Genomic DNA, 16,002 nt, shown 5'->3' on the forward strand with positions numbered 1-16,002 from the left:
GTTACAAGACATTTCGACAATGGTAAAACAAGACCAGCAAAGCCACCCGAATGTGCCGATAAATCCCGATAGGAGCTGCACATATCTCGTTCTCAGGGCACACCGGATGAGCAAGACGTCGGGTTGGCATAGACCCTGGTTGCCCAGGGGGGGCCAGACATCGCTCAGGTTGGACCAACACTTAGAGAAGCACTGGCCCCGGGGGGGGGGGGGTTTAAAATAAAGATGACCCTTGAGTCCTTGAAACCCAAGGGAAAAAAGGCTTAGGTGGCAAATGGTAAAACCAAGGTTGGGCCTTGCTGGTGGAGTTTTATTCAAGGCGAACTATCAAGGGGTTCCCATTATAACCCTCCGCGTAAGGAACGCAAAATGAAGGAACATAACACCGGTATGACGGAAACTAGGGCGGCAATTGTGGAACGAAACACCAGGCATAAGGCCGAGCCTTCCACCCTTTACCAAGTATATAGATGCATTAAAGTAAACAAGATATAATAATGACATCCCAACAATAAACATGTTCCAACAAGGAACAAACTCCATCTTCACCTGCAACTAGCAACGCTATAAGAGGGGCTGAGCAAAGCGGTAACATAGCCAGACAACGGTTTGCTAGGACAAGGTGGGTTAGTGTCTTGACATGGCAATATGGGAGGCATGGTAAAGCATGTGGTAGGTATCGCGGCATAGCAGTAGAGCGAGCAGCTAGCAAGGAAAGATAGAAGTGATTTCGAGGGTATGGTCATCTTGCCTGCAAAGTTCTCCGAGTTCACGTAAGCTTGATCCTCGTAAGCGTACTCAACGGGTTCCTCGATCACGTACTCGTCTCCCGGCTCTACCCAAGGCAAGAACACAAGCAAAGGAAACAACAATAAACCACGGTGCAATGCGCAAGCAAGATGATGCAAAACATGGCATGATATGCGGGATGTGATATGCAATGCATATGCATGCTTCGGAAGGAAAATATTGAAACATGCCTCAACTTGGCAAACCAAGAGTGCTGCTGGAAAGATGAGTTGATTTCGGTCAAAATCGATATAAAGATTGCCGCAAACGGATGCACGGTTTGCAAATGGCAAGCAAAACAATAATGGCACAATTCTCCGATTAGCAGCACGATGCCCTATAAAATGCAACAAGAAGCTAAGCTACCTCACTCTAACATAGCAACAAAGCACATGGCAGTGATCTACTCAAGATGCTTGACAAAAGATGAACACTGAGCTACGGCTAAATCACACAAGAGCAGGTTTAAACAAGCATGGCAAAAGGGCAAAAGATATCAACTTCACAGACTTAGTGAAAATATTAACATGTCAGGAATTAACATCAGGAAGCAATGTTTAGAGCAAGATAACAACATGCTACATGATTAGATCATAGCAAACAAAGGCATGGCATTAATCTACTCCAAGCATATAACAAAAGTCCCTTACTGACCATAAGCCAAAAGGGCACAGAAAATATGATGGACCTATGTAAACATAGCAAGTTTCGTTAACAGATACAGACTAGGCAGAAAAAATGGACATGGCATAAACAGAGTTATGAAGGCATGTTTGCGAGCTCGATGCACTCACCACAAGGCATTGCATGACAAACTAAGCATACACCCAGCAAGAAGACATGATCAAGAAGCTAAATATGGCAAGAACAATCTCATAGCATGCATGGATCAACTACAACAACCTTGGCAAAATTGATTAACACGTAAACAATCTGCCAGGAACATTTTATAGCAAAAGTAGAGCAAGATTGAGTCATTCTAGGTTACTCCATAAATGCAAAAAGGGACATGGATGGATAGAGCACAACCATATGCCCAAATCATCCTTACTGAACATACTCAAAAGAGGGACGGATCTCTCTGTAGCAACATGAATACATGGCATAAAAATAACAGCAGAGCAAAGACTTAATGAAATTCTAAGTCCCTGAAATCAGCAACATCACGAGAGCTACTTTGCATGCTTGTGCTAGTCACCACATTGATCACAAAAATACATGGCATGCACCCCTGTAAAGATGGCATGGCATAGCCCAAAGCACATGTAGAGCTCATGCTCATATGCAGCAAACAATAATCATGGCAAAAATGACAAATGCTGAAGATCTGTTAAGAATCAGGAACTAACATTTTATAGCACTCTTGCAACAACAATTTGGGCATCAAGATGGATTCAAACCAGCATGGTGCAATGGACAAAAATGAAGAGGACATCCAGATGAACAATTTCATATATGGCACGCCCAAAACGGAGTTACGGATGCAGAGTTATGATGCAATGAACAGGGCTAGAAAATATATCAGAAAATGACTTGGAGGAGAAAACAGGGGTCAACCTAGGGTTTGACCCGATCTGGATCTGGATCTGACGCGCGCGGACTTCGAGGATCACCAGAGCTCTCGCCGGAGTTCATCCCCGAGGGGGACGGGGAAGGAGGCCGGAGGTGGGGGAAGACGACGGCGGAGCTCGGCGGCGGCGTGGAGCACGGTGGCCGGAGCTGGGCGGAGGCGAGCTCGGCGAGGAGGCGGCGCGGCGAAGCCGGCGAGGGGGTGGCGGTCGTCGCAGGCGAAGAGAGGCGGCGCGGCGAGGATCGGGCCGCGGGGGCCGGGCACGGGCCGGCGGCGCGGGGGCGGCGGGCATGCCACGTGGCAGGCGGCGATAGGCGCGGTGGCGGTGGCGGACGCGTCCGGCCGGAGCGGACGTGTCCGACGGCGCGGAGGAGCGGGGCTAGGGTTTTGGACTGCGAATTTCGAAGGGGAGCACCTATTTATAGATTCTGGGAGCTAGGAGAGTCCAAATGAGGTGTGGTTTTCGGCCACGCGATTGTGATCGAATGACCGAGAGGATGGAGGGGGTTTGGATGGGGTTTTGGCCACCTTGGAGGGGTGTTGGGCTGCAACACACACGAGGTCTTTACGGTTCCCCGGCTAACCGTTGGAGTATCAAACGAACTCCAAATGGCACGAAACTTGACAGGCGACCTACCAGTGGTGTTCCAAGACCGCTTGGCAAATCTTGGTCCATTCCGAGAAAGTTTAACACCCGCACACGAAAAGAGGCAAAAGAGGACGCCGGAGGGCATAGGAGTGCCGGATCGCGAAACGGACAACGGGGAAAATGCTCGAATGCATGAGACGAACACGTATGCAAATGAAATGCGCATGATGACATGATATGACATGCATGACATGAACAAAATGCAACACGAAGACAAAACCCAACCATGAGGGAATATGATAACTTAGAGCCGAAAATGGCAAGAGTTGGAATATAAATATGGTAAGTTACACCCGGGGTGTTACACTTATGAGGAGAAACCCGTCAAGATTCTTGAGTTTGCCAACCAAGTTACTCGCAGCAAGGTCATCAAGTTTTGCAAGGTTCAGTGGAGTCACCAACCGAGGAGGAAGCCACATGAGAATGAGAAGAAGACCTTTGAAAGGACCACCCACACCTTTTTGCTAGCCAACCCGAATCTCGAGGGCGAGATTCATCTTAAGGGGGGTAGGTTTGTAACATCCCAATTTTCAATTGGATCATTCATATGCATTCATCATTTGAGCATTTTTGAAATTAATTTTATTTGATTTTTGATCCTAGAAACCTTAAGCAACTCAAGGACCAATGGAGAGAGTTGTTTGTTTTTCCCAAAAATCCATTTTTGAATTTTCAAAATTGGCAAATTGGATCAAAGTGTTCTATCCGAAATTATTTTCCAATTATTTCAAAATAAATAAAATAAAGAGAGAAGATAACATGAATTCTTCAAAGCAGCAAAGAAATATTAGAAATTTAATTTTGAATAAAAATATATTTTTAGTTCATTTTTATTTGCGTGTTTATTTATTTTTATTAATACTAAAAAGTTTATTTTATTTTTAGGCATTTAGATCCTGAAAAATGTTCACATTAGTTCAAATATTAGGAGGGAATTATGTGAATTTTTCTGGAATTTTTTTAAAAAATTGCTATGTTTTTCATATTTTTTTGTCTCTCTGGAAAAACTGTTTTCTTTAAAAAAAATAGGACCGGGCCGGCCCAATCCGCCAGGCCGCGGCCCAGCCGGCCCAAGCCGCGCGCCGCCGTCCCCGACCCAGAGCAGGAGTCCCGCCCGGACATGGCCCCCGCCGTCGACTCCGACCCGGACTCCGACTTGCGCCCTCCTCCAAGCCGCCGCCGCACCCCTCCCTCCCCTTCTATATAAACGCCGCCCCAAACCCCCTCTCCTCCCCAAACCACCACCGCAGTTGCCGCCACCGCCTCGCCCCGCGCCACCGCAAGCCGTTACCGCTGACGCTGCTAACCGTTGCCGCTTAGTCACTGCCGCCCTCGCCGCTACCCCGCGTAGCCACCGCCTCCGCTGCTCCACCCGCCACCGCGGCCACCGTCCGAAGCCGCCGTTGCCGGAGTTCGCCGCCGTCGTCGGAACCGCCGGTAAAAACCGCCGAACCGTCCTAGTTTTTTTCGGTTTCCTCGGTTTTTCTTTTAAAACCCGATCTATTTTATTTAGCGAATGTTCGTTCGGTAGGTTTTTCTTTTTATTTTCATTTTCGGCCAGGGACCCATCCGTAAAAAAAATCCTTCACAGATTAGTCCATGTTCTTCAAACGGTCACAACTTTTTGCTCGTTTATCCAAATCCAATGAAACCAACGCCAAGTTCTTCGTTATGATCCCCTTTCCAGATAACCAACTTAAACATGTTTCTTAAAGTTTAAAATTTGGTTTCAAAAAGATTTGAATTTGAACTTCTTTTGATCATAACTTGAGTTTCGTAATTCCGATTTAGTTGATTCTTTTTGCATATCAAAGTTCTCGACCTAAACTTTCCGTTAAGATCTTTTTCTTAGGTTTTCTTTGCACATTCATCCTTAAGTGCTTATGTATGCTATTGTTTGTCTATGATAGATTTTCCGGAGTGCGAAACTTGCTACTACGAATCTCTAGGGTTTTCCGATCATCAGCAAGGCAAGTTACACTTTGATCATACCCTTTATTACCCTAATTTTATGCATTAGTTACACCCTCAAATATTGCATGAGTAGGATTGGGAACATGTGGTTATTGCTATGTAGTTGATGAGGTAGGAACCTAATACCTTTGATCACCCTGGGAATATACGTTATGTTTATATTGCTTAGCCATGCTCGTAGACGGGGATTGGTATGTGAGAATTATGCAAGTTGTGAGAGATATTAACTAAGGGAAACTTAATGTGGCTACTTTAATACACATCTTGGTGGATTGGTTGTGGGCTCCTGGGGAATCCAGTGTTGTCCTAGGAGATCCCGGGGTACCCGTGTGATCATCCTATGGAATGCCACCCAGGCTCAAAGGGACCATAAGATTATTCATGCTAGAAACTTCCATGTGCAGCCACAAGCCATTGTAGGCTCTGGCATAGTTAAGTAAGTTGTAGGAAACCTTTCCGTGATGGGCTTGCAGATGTAGTGGAATTATAGGTGTACCAGCCTATCTATCGGTTAAGGGGACCTCTTCAGAAAGGCTATGTCTCGATCTTCCGATCATGGATGCGGTCGAGTCTTGTGGGGTGGTACGTCTATTTTGCATCATGTTTCCTTGTTGTTATTTATAATGTTTTTATCCATAATATTTCTTTTTGGAGTTATTTTAATGCCTTTTCTCTCATAATTTACAAGGAACGCACCAAGAGGGAGAATTCTGGCAGCTGGAAATCTGGACCTGGAAAAGCTACGTGAGGTCACCTATTTTGCACAACTCCAAATGAGCTAAAACTTTACGGAGATTTTTTATGGATTATTTGAGAAATAATGGAGCCAATAAACACCAGAGGGGGCCCACCAGGTCGACACAACCCACCTGGGAGTGCCAGGCCCCCCTGGCGCGCCCTGGTGGGTTGTGGCCTCCTGGGCCCACCTCTAGTGCCCATCTTTTGGTATATAAGTGGTTTTGACCTAGAAAAAAAATAAGGAGAGGACTTTCGGGAGAAGCGCCGCCGCCTCGAGGCGGAACTTGGGCAGGAACACTTTTGCCCTCCAGCGGAGCGATTCTGCTGGGGGAACTTCCCTCCCGGAGGGGGAAATCATCGTCATCATCATCACCAACAACTCTCCCATCTTGGGGAGGGCAATCTCCTTCAACATCTTCACCAGCACCATCTCATCTCAAACCCTAGTTCCTCTCTTGTATTCAATCTTGTTACCGGAACTATAGATTGTTGCTACGGGGTGACTAGTAGTGTTGATTATATCTTGTGGTTGATTACTATATGGTTTATTTGGTGGAAGATTACATGTTCAGATCCATTATGCATATTAGTACCCCTCTGATCATGAGCATGTTTGTTGTTTGTGAGTAGTTACCTTCGTTCTTGAGGTCACGGGATAAACCATATTGCAAGTCATCATGTGAATTTGATATGTGTTCGATATTTTTATAGTATGTATGTTGTGATTCCCTTAGTGGTGTCATGCAAACGTCGACTACATGACACTTCACCATATTTGGGCCTAAGGGAATGCATTGTCGAGTAGTAAATAGATGGTGGGTTGCGAGAGTGACAAAAACTTAAACCTTAGTTTATGCACTACCTCAACCTGGGGATATGCATGTGAAGTTCAAGAAGTCTAGTCTCCCTAAGAGGGCTAAACTGTCTAACAACCAATCTATTCCTGCTCGTTTTCGGCAGAAAAGCAAAGGGGATTTATGTGACAAGATCTTGAAGCTGGAATTGGAGGTCGATGATTTAAAGGAGGAGATCGCTCTTCTCAATTACAATATGAGAAAGCTGAAGGCACAGTTATCATCATCATCATCATCACCATCTCCTTCACCTTCGAAGAAAGATACATAAATACATGGGTATGGGCACTCCACTTGGCAACTGCCAAGCTTGGGGGAGTGCCCCGGTACCGTATCACCATCACACTTTTATCTTTACCATTTTTCTTAGTTCGATCCTTTTAGTAATATCTTGATCTAGTAGAATAAAGTTTTAGTATAATCTAGTTTTGGGTTTTGCTTTATGATCCTTCTATGTAATCGAGTCTGTGAGCTATACAAAATAAAGATTAGTTTTGAGTCGAGGGCTTGATTACCTTGCTACGATCTTAAGGGAATAAGGGAAAGAATAAAAAGAAATAAAAAGATCATATTGATCTTATGGAGAGTAATGCCTTCACATATAAAGAGTATGATGAATAAAAGTTTTTGAGAGTTGACAAACATAGTTTTGGTCATCGTATCAATTAATAGGAAGTAATAAAGAAAGAGATGTTTTCACATATAAATATACTATCTTGGACACCTTTTATGATTGTGAGCACTTATTAAAATATGACATGCTAAAAAGTTGACGTTGGACAAGGAAGACACCGTAATGGGTTATGCTTTCTTACATCCAAAATAAATTATATTGTCATGGATCATCCAACATGTTGAGCTTGCCTTTCCCCCTAATGCTAGCCAAATTCTTTGCACCAAGTAGAGATACTACTTGTGCTTCCAAATATCCTTAAATCCAGTTTTGCCATGAGAGTCCACCATATCTACCTATGGATTGAGTAAGATCCTTCAAGTAAGTTGTCATTGTTGCAAGCAATAAAAATTGCTCTCTAAATATGTATGATTTATTATTGTGGAGAAAATAAGCTTTATATGATCTTGTGATGTGGAAGAAATAAAAGCGATGGACTGCATAATAAAGGTCCATATCATAGGTGGCAATATAAAGTGACATTCTTTTGCATTAAGATTTCGTGCATCCAACCATAAAAACACATGACAACATCTGCTTCCCTCTGCGAAGGGCCTATCTTTTGTTTTTGTCTTATATCTTATACAAGAGTCATGGTGATCTTCACCTTCCCTTTTTACATTTTATCCTTTGGCAAGCATTGTGTGTTGGAAAGATCCTGATATATATAGCTAATTGGATGTGGGTTTACATAAACTATTATTGTTGACATTACCCTTGAGGTAAAGGGTTGGGAGGCAAAACTATAAGCCCCTATCTTTCTCTGTGTCCGATTAAAACTTCATACCCATAAGTATTGCGTGAGTGTTAGCAATTGTGAAAGACTAAATGATAGTTGAGTTTGTGGACTTGTTGAAAAGCTCTTATGTTGACTCTTTTCGATGTTATGATAAATTGCAATTGCTTCAATGACTGAGATTATAGTTTGTTAGTTTTCAATGACGTTTTTGATTCATACTTTACATTGTGAATAAGATTGTTACTTTATCGACAATATGTTGCTGTTCTAAGAATGATCATGATGCCCTAATGTCCGTATTTTATTTTATCGACACCTCTATATCTAAACACTTGGACATATTTTTTGATATCGTCTTTCGCTTGAGGACAAGCGAGGTCTAAGCTTGGGGGAGTTGATACGTCCATTTTGCATCATGCTTTTATATCGATATTTATTGCATTATGGGCTGTTATTACACATTATGTCACAATACTTATGCATATTCTCTCTTATTTTACAAGGTTTGCATGAAGAGGGAGAATGCCGACAGCTGGAATTCTGGGCTGGAAAAGGAGAAAATATTAGAGACCTATTCTGCACAACTCCAAAAGTCCTGAAACTCCACGGAAGTCAGTTTTGGAAAATATAAAAAATATCGGGCGAAGAAAGCACCAGAGGGGGCCACCTACAATCCACGAGGGTGGGGGGCGCGCCCTACCCCCTGGACGCGCCCCTTGTCTCGTGGGCCCCCTGACAGGCCTCTGGTGCCCATCTTTGGCTATATGAAGTCTTTCCCCCTAGAAAAAAAATAAGCAAGCTTTCGAGATGAAACAACGCCGCCACGAGGCGGAACCTTGGCGGAACCAATCTAGGGCTCCGGCGGAGGTGTTCTGTCGGGGAAGCATCCCTCCGGGAGGGGGAAATCATCACCATCGTCATCACCATCGATCCTCTCATTGGGAGGGGGTCAATCTCCATCAACATATTCACCAACACCATCTCATCACAAACCCTAGTTCATCTCTTGTATCCAATCTTTGTCTCAAAACCTCATATTGGTACCTATGGGTTGCTAGTAGTGTTGATTACTCCTTGTAGTTGATGCTAGTTGGTTTATTCGGTGGAAGATCATATGTTCAGATCCTTTATGCATATTAATACCCCTCTGATTATGAACATGAATATGATTTGTGAGTAGTTACGTTTGTTCCTGATGACATGGGAGAAGTCTTGCTATAAGTAGTCATGTGAATTTGGTATTCGTTCAATATTTTGATGAGATGTATGTTGTCTCTCCTCTAGTGGTTTCATGTGAACGTCGACTACATGAAACTTCACCATTGTTTGGGCCTAGGGGAAGGCATTTGGAAGTAATAAGTAGATGATGGGTTGCTAGAGTGACAGAAGCTTAAACCCTAGTTTATGCGTTGCTTCGTAAGGGGCTGATTTGGATCCATATGTTTCATGCTATGGTTAGGTTTACCTTAATACTTCTTTTGTAGTTGCGGATGCTTGCAAGAGGGGTTAATCATAAGTGGGATGCTTGTCCAAGGAAGGGCAGTACCCAAGCACCGGTCCACCCACATATCAAATTATCAAAGTAACGAACGCGAATCATATGAGCGTGATGAAAACTAGCTTGACGATAATTCCCATGTGTCCTCGTGAGCGCTTTTCTTTATATAGGAGTTTTTCCAGGTTTGTCCTTTGCTACAAAAAGGATTGGGCCATCTTGCTGCACCTTATTTATGTTTGTTACTTGTTACCCGTTACAAATTACCTTATCACAAAACTATCTGTCACTGATAATTTCAGTGCTTGCAGAGAATACCTTACTGAAAACTGCCTATCATTTCCTTCTGCTCCTCGTTGGATTCGACACTCTTACTTATTGAAAGGACTACGATAGATCCCCTATACTTGTGGGTCATCAGTTAGTCCTCATTTTTCGGCCCTTTTAGTCATTCGATGACAAAGGGGGAGAAATTTGATTTAGTCTTCAAGCGGGTCTATCTATATGGGCGTTTCCATTTTTTTGCTAAGTTACAACTCTCGTTCTTCTGAAAACTTTGTTTGATCGAGTTGTAATCTTAACTCCGATGGTGGTCTGATACTTTCGCTTTGTTCTTTTGCATGCTATTTCCTCATATATGTTAATGCATGCATGCTGAATTACATCAGTCACCATATTTCATCATGCATTTCTAATTCTTCATATCATATGTTAAATGCGTGTATGAATTACAAGATATAGGGGGAGATCTCCATGATACTACTCTTCAGTGTGCATTGCTTCTCAAAAGCAAATTCCTCACATATGCACATCTTCAGGGGGAGTTCCTCTATATCTTGCAATCAAATTCCTCAATATCATTATTTACACTTTATATGTTTATCCCCGTTGAAAACTTAACCTATATTGTCATCAATCACCAAAAAGGGGGAGCTTATAAGTGCATCTAGTGCCCCTTAGTGATTTTGGTGTATTGAAGACTTATAGTTTAAGGGACGAATGCGTTTGTGAGTATACGAATGTCTATAAGTCTATGAGGAGTTTGATATTTACAGAGAAAGTCGACCCCTAAAAATGAATGTCTTCAACTGAAGACTTTGGTTTTCTGAAGACTTTGAAAGTGAAGAAATTGGTGTCATCCTGAAGACTTGGTATTGATGCGAGGAATATGAAGCGTGAAGACTTTTGTTTTCATAGTTTCTTTTTCTCTTTCTTGAGTCATAGGAAACACCGTACTGTTAAAGGGGGTCGAGGTAAAACTAAGGAAAAGTTTCTAGGTGATGCTCAACTCAAAATCCTACACCTACCAATCCCTTCGTGTGAAGCCATTGGAAATCTCATACAATTCGGTCAATTTCTTCAGTGACAGAGACGAAGTTCTTCTGGTCTCTGAGGAATTTGTTCTGACTGAGGAGTTAGGAATTCGCCAGTGCGGATTGCCTACAAGTGAGGAACATGATAGCCCTGAGGAATTTGAACCTCAAATTTCCGACCGTTGTTGTGCTATGAGCCAGCTGTTCCAAAATATCTTATCCACCTAATGGTCATATCATTGAAGGGAATTTATGTCTTATCATGTTGGGCTGCTCCCTAGGCTATAAATAGCCGCCCCTACAACCACTAGCTGGTTGGCTGCTCCACGAGAAACTGACACTTGTCATTGAGAGCATCCCATCCTCCGAGGACTTTGAGCGAAAATCATCAAGTGAGGAAAAAGCCAAAATCCCAAACCAAACACCTACAAACCCAAAGTGATTGAGCATCACTGAAGAGATTGTTCCTGTGTGGAACTGACGCTTGTTACCTTTGAGGACTGTGTATCCTCCAGGCGGTTAGGCGTCATGGTCTAGAGCATCCAAGAGGAAATTGTGGATCGCCGGGTGACCAAGTTTGTGAAGGTTTGGAAGTCACATGAAGACTTACCATGAGTGATTGGACGAGATCTGTGTGACCTTAGTTCAAGGAGAATACGATGTGGACTATGTGTCCTCATGTTTAAATACCTAGCCGCTCCAACCAGACGTACGATTGTCACAACAGTTGGAACTGGTCTACCAAATCATTGTCTTCAATGAGCTAACTGGTTTTATTTCCTCAAACCTTTCATTTCCTCATTACTGTGTTGTGTACTTGATCGCTACTGTTTGAAGACTTTGACTAAAGACTTTCTCAATTTCCCCAGTTCAATTTCTTCAGTCAGTTTGTCTTCAGCCTGCTTATCCTGTGTTTACGCTTTCTGTACTCTGCCCTTGTTTTCATTTCATCATGATGACTGTGCTTTTGTTCTTTTATGTCTGCACCTGAGTACTTACTCCACTGCTAGACGTTCGTGACTCAGGAATTTCTTCACCTTGAAATTCCTCAGTGACGAATTTGAAGGAAATATGCCCTAGAGGTAATAATAAAGTTATAATTTATTTCCTTATATCATGATAACTGTTTATTATTCATGCTAGAATTGTATTAACCGGAAACATAATACATGTGTGAATACATAGACAAACAGAGTGTCACTAGTACGCCTCTACTTGACTAGCTCGTTGATTAAAGATGGTTATGTTTCCTAACCATAGACATGAGTTGTTATTTGGTTAACGGGATTACATCATTAGGAGAATGGTGTGATTGACTTGACCCATTCCATTAGCTTAGCACTTGATCGTTTAGTTTGTTGCTACTGATTTCTTCATGACTTATACATGTTCCTATGACTATGAGATTATGCAACTCCCGCTTACCGGAGGAACACTTTGTGTGCTACCAAACGTCACAACGTAACTGGGTGATTATAAAGGTGCTCTACAAGTGTCTCCAAAGGTACTTGTTGGGTTGGCGTATTTCGAGATTAGGATTTGTCACTCCGATTGTCGGAGAGATATCTCTGGGCCCTCTCGGTAATGCACATCACTTATGCCTGGCAGGCATTGCAACTAATGAGTTAGTTGCGGGATGATGTATTACGGAACGAGTAAAGAGACTTGCTGGTAACGAGATTGAACTAGGTATTGAGATACCGACGATCGAATCTCGGGCAAGTAACATACCGATGACAAAGGGAACAACGTATGTTGTTATGCGCTCTGACCAATAAAGATCTTCGTAGAAAATGTAGGAGCCAATATGAGCATCCAGGTTCCGCTATTGGTTATTGACCAGAGACATGTCTCGGTCATGTCTACATTGTTCTCGAACCCGTAGGGTCCGCACGCTTAATGTTACGATGACAATTTGATTATGAGTTTATATATTTTGATGTACCGAAGGTTGTTTGGAGTCCCGGATATGATCACGAACATGATGAGGAGTCTCGAAATGGTCGAGACATGAAGATTGATATATTGGAAGCCTATGTTTGGACATCGGAAGTGTTCCGGGTGAAGTCGGAATTTTACCGGAGTACCGAGAGGTTACCGGAACCCCCCGGTAACCTAATGGGCCTTAATGGGCCTAGTGGAGGAAGTGGAGAGGAGGCCAAGGGGCAGCCGCGCGCCCTCCCCCCCTGTCCGAATTGGACAAGGAGGGAGGTCGGCGCCCCCCCTTTCCTTTTCCCTCTCTCTCCTTCCTCCCGACTCCTCCTGGCGCGCCCCTTGCCTGGCCGCACCTCCTCCCCCTTGCTCCTTTATATACAGGGGCAGGGGGGCACCCTAGACACAACAGTTGATCATTGATCTCTTAGCCGTGTGCGGTGCCCCCCTCCACCATAGTCCTCGATAATATTTTAGTGGTGCTTAGGTGAATCCCTGCGACAGTAGAACATCAAGATCGTCACCACGCCGTCGTGCTGACGGAACTCTTCCCCGACATTCTGCTGGATCGGAGTCCGGGGATCGTCATCGAGCTAAACGTGTGCTAGAACTCGGAGGTGCCGTAGTTTCGGTTCTTGATCGGTCGGACCGTGAAGACGTACGACTACATCAACCACGTTGTGCTAACGCTTCCGCTTTCGGTCTACGAGGGTACGTAGACAACACTCTCCTCTCTCGTTGCTATGCATCACCATGATCTTGCGTCTGCATAGGAAAATTTTGACATTACTACGTTCCCCAAGAGTGGTATCAGAGCCAGGTTACATGCGTTGATGTTATATGCACGAGTAGAACACAAGTGAGTTGTGGACGATATAAGTCATACTGCTTACCAGCATGTCATACTTTGGTTCGGCGGTATTGTTGGATGAAGCGGCCCGGACCGACATTACGCGTACGCTTACGCGAGACTGGTTCTACCGACGTGCTTTGCACACAGGTGGCTGGCGGGTGTCAGTTTCTCCAACTTTAGTTGAACCGAGTGTGGCTATGCCCGGTCCTTGTGAAGGTTAAAACAGCACCAACTTGACAAACTATCGTTGTGGTTTTGATGCGTAGGTAAGAACGGTTCTTGCTAAGCCCAGTAGCAGCCACGTAAAACTTGCAACAACAAAGTAGAGAACGTCTAACTTGTTTTTGCAGGGCATGTTGTGATGTGATATGGTCAAGACGTGATGAGATATAAGTTGTTGTATGAGATGATCATGTTTTGTTGAAATTATCGGCAACTGGCAAAAGCCTTATGGTTGTCTCTCTATTGCATAAGATGCAAGCGCCAAATAATTGCTTTACTTTATCGCTATGCGATAGCAATAGTTGCAAGAGCAATAGTTTGCGAGATGGCCATGTGACGACACATTGATATAGATCACGATGATGGAGATCACGTTGTCAGGCCGGTGACGATGGAAATCATGACGATGCTTTGGGATGGAGATCAAAGACACAAGATGGTGATGGCCATATCATGTCACATATTTTGATTGCATGTGATGTTTATCTTTTATGCATCTTATTTTGCTTAGTTTGACGGTAGCATTATAAGATGATCTCTCACTAAATTTCAAGATAAAAGTGTTCTCCCTGAGTATGCACCGTTGCCAAAGTTCGTCGTGCCCAGACACCACGTGATGATCGGGTGTGATAAGCTCTACGTCCATCTACAACGGGTGCAAGCCAGTTTTGCACACGCAGAATACTCAGGTTAAACTTGACGAGCCTAGCATATGCAGATATGGCCTCGGAACACTGAGACTGAAAGGTCGAGCGTGAATCATATAGTAGATATGATCAACATAGTGATGTTCACCATTGAAAACTACTCCATTTCACGTGATGATCGGTTATGGTTTAGTTGATTTGGATCACGTGATCACTTAGAAGATTAGAGGGATGTCTTTCTAAGTGGGAGTTCTTAAGTAATATGATTAATTGAACTTAAATTTATCATGAACTTAGTCCTGGTAGTATTAGCATATCTATGTTGTAGATCAATAGCTCGCGTTTAGCTCCCCTGTTTTATTTTTGATATGTTCCTAGAGAAAACTAAGTTGAAAGATGTTAGTAGCAATGATGCGGATTGGATCCGTGATCTGAGGTTTATCCTCATTGTTGCACAGAAGAATTATGTCCTTAATGCACCGCTAGGTGACAGACCTATTGCAGGAGCAGATGCAGACGTCATGGACGTTTGGCTCGATCAATATGATGACTACTTGATAGTTTAGTGCACCATGCTTAATAGCTTAGAATCGGGACTTCAAAGACCTTTTGAACGTCATGGATCATATGGATGTTCCAGGAGTTGAAGTTAATATTTCAAGCAAATACCCGAGTTGAGAGATATGAAGTCTCCAACAAGTTCTATAGCTAAAAGATGGAGGAGAATAGCTCAAGCAGTGAGCATGTGTTCAGATTGTCTGGGTACTACAATCGCTTGAATCAAGTGGGAGTTAATCTTCCAGATAAAATAGTGATTGACAGAATTCTCTAGTCACCATCACCAAGTTAGTAGAACTTTGTGATGAACTATAGTAAGGGATGATGAAAACGATTCCCGAGCTTTTCATGATGATGAAATCGATGAAGGTAGAAATCAAGAAAGAGCATCAAGTGTTGATGATTAACAAGACCACTAGTTTCAAGAAAAGGGCAAAGGGAAAGAAAGGGAACTTCAAGAAGAACGGCAAGCAAGTTGCTGCTCAAGTGAAAAAACCCAAGTCTGGACCTAAGCCTGAGACTAAGTGCTTTTACTGCAAAGGGACTGGTCACTAGAAGCGGAACTGCCCCAAGTATTTAGCGGATAAGAAGGATGGCAAAGTTAACAAAGGTATATTGGATATACATGTTATTGATGTGTACTTTACTAGTGTTTATTGCAACCCCTCGGTATTTGATAACTGGTTCAGTTGCTAAGAATAGTAACTCGAAACGGGAGTTGCAGAATGAACAGAGACTAGTTAAGGGTGAAGTGACGATGTGCATTGGAAATGGTTCCAAGATTGATATGATCATCATCGCACACTCCCTATACTTTCGGGATTAGTGTTAAACCTAAAATAAATGTTATTTCGTGTTTGCGTTGAGCATGAATATGATTGGATCATGTTTATTGCAATACAGTTATTCATGTAAGATAGAGAATAATTGTTGTTCTGTTTACATGAATAAAACCTTCTATGGTCATACACCCAATGAAAATGGTTTGTTGGATCT

Source organism: Triticum urartu, chromosome 6 (assembly GCF_003073215.2).
Source record: "Triticum urartu cultivar G1812 chromosome 6, Tu2.1, whole genome shotgun sequence".
Classification (NCBI taxonomy): Eukaryota; Viridiplantae; Streptophyta; class Magnoliopsida; order Poales; family Poaceae; genus Triticum; species Triticum urartu.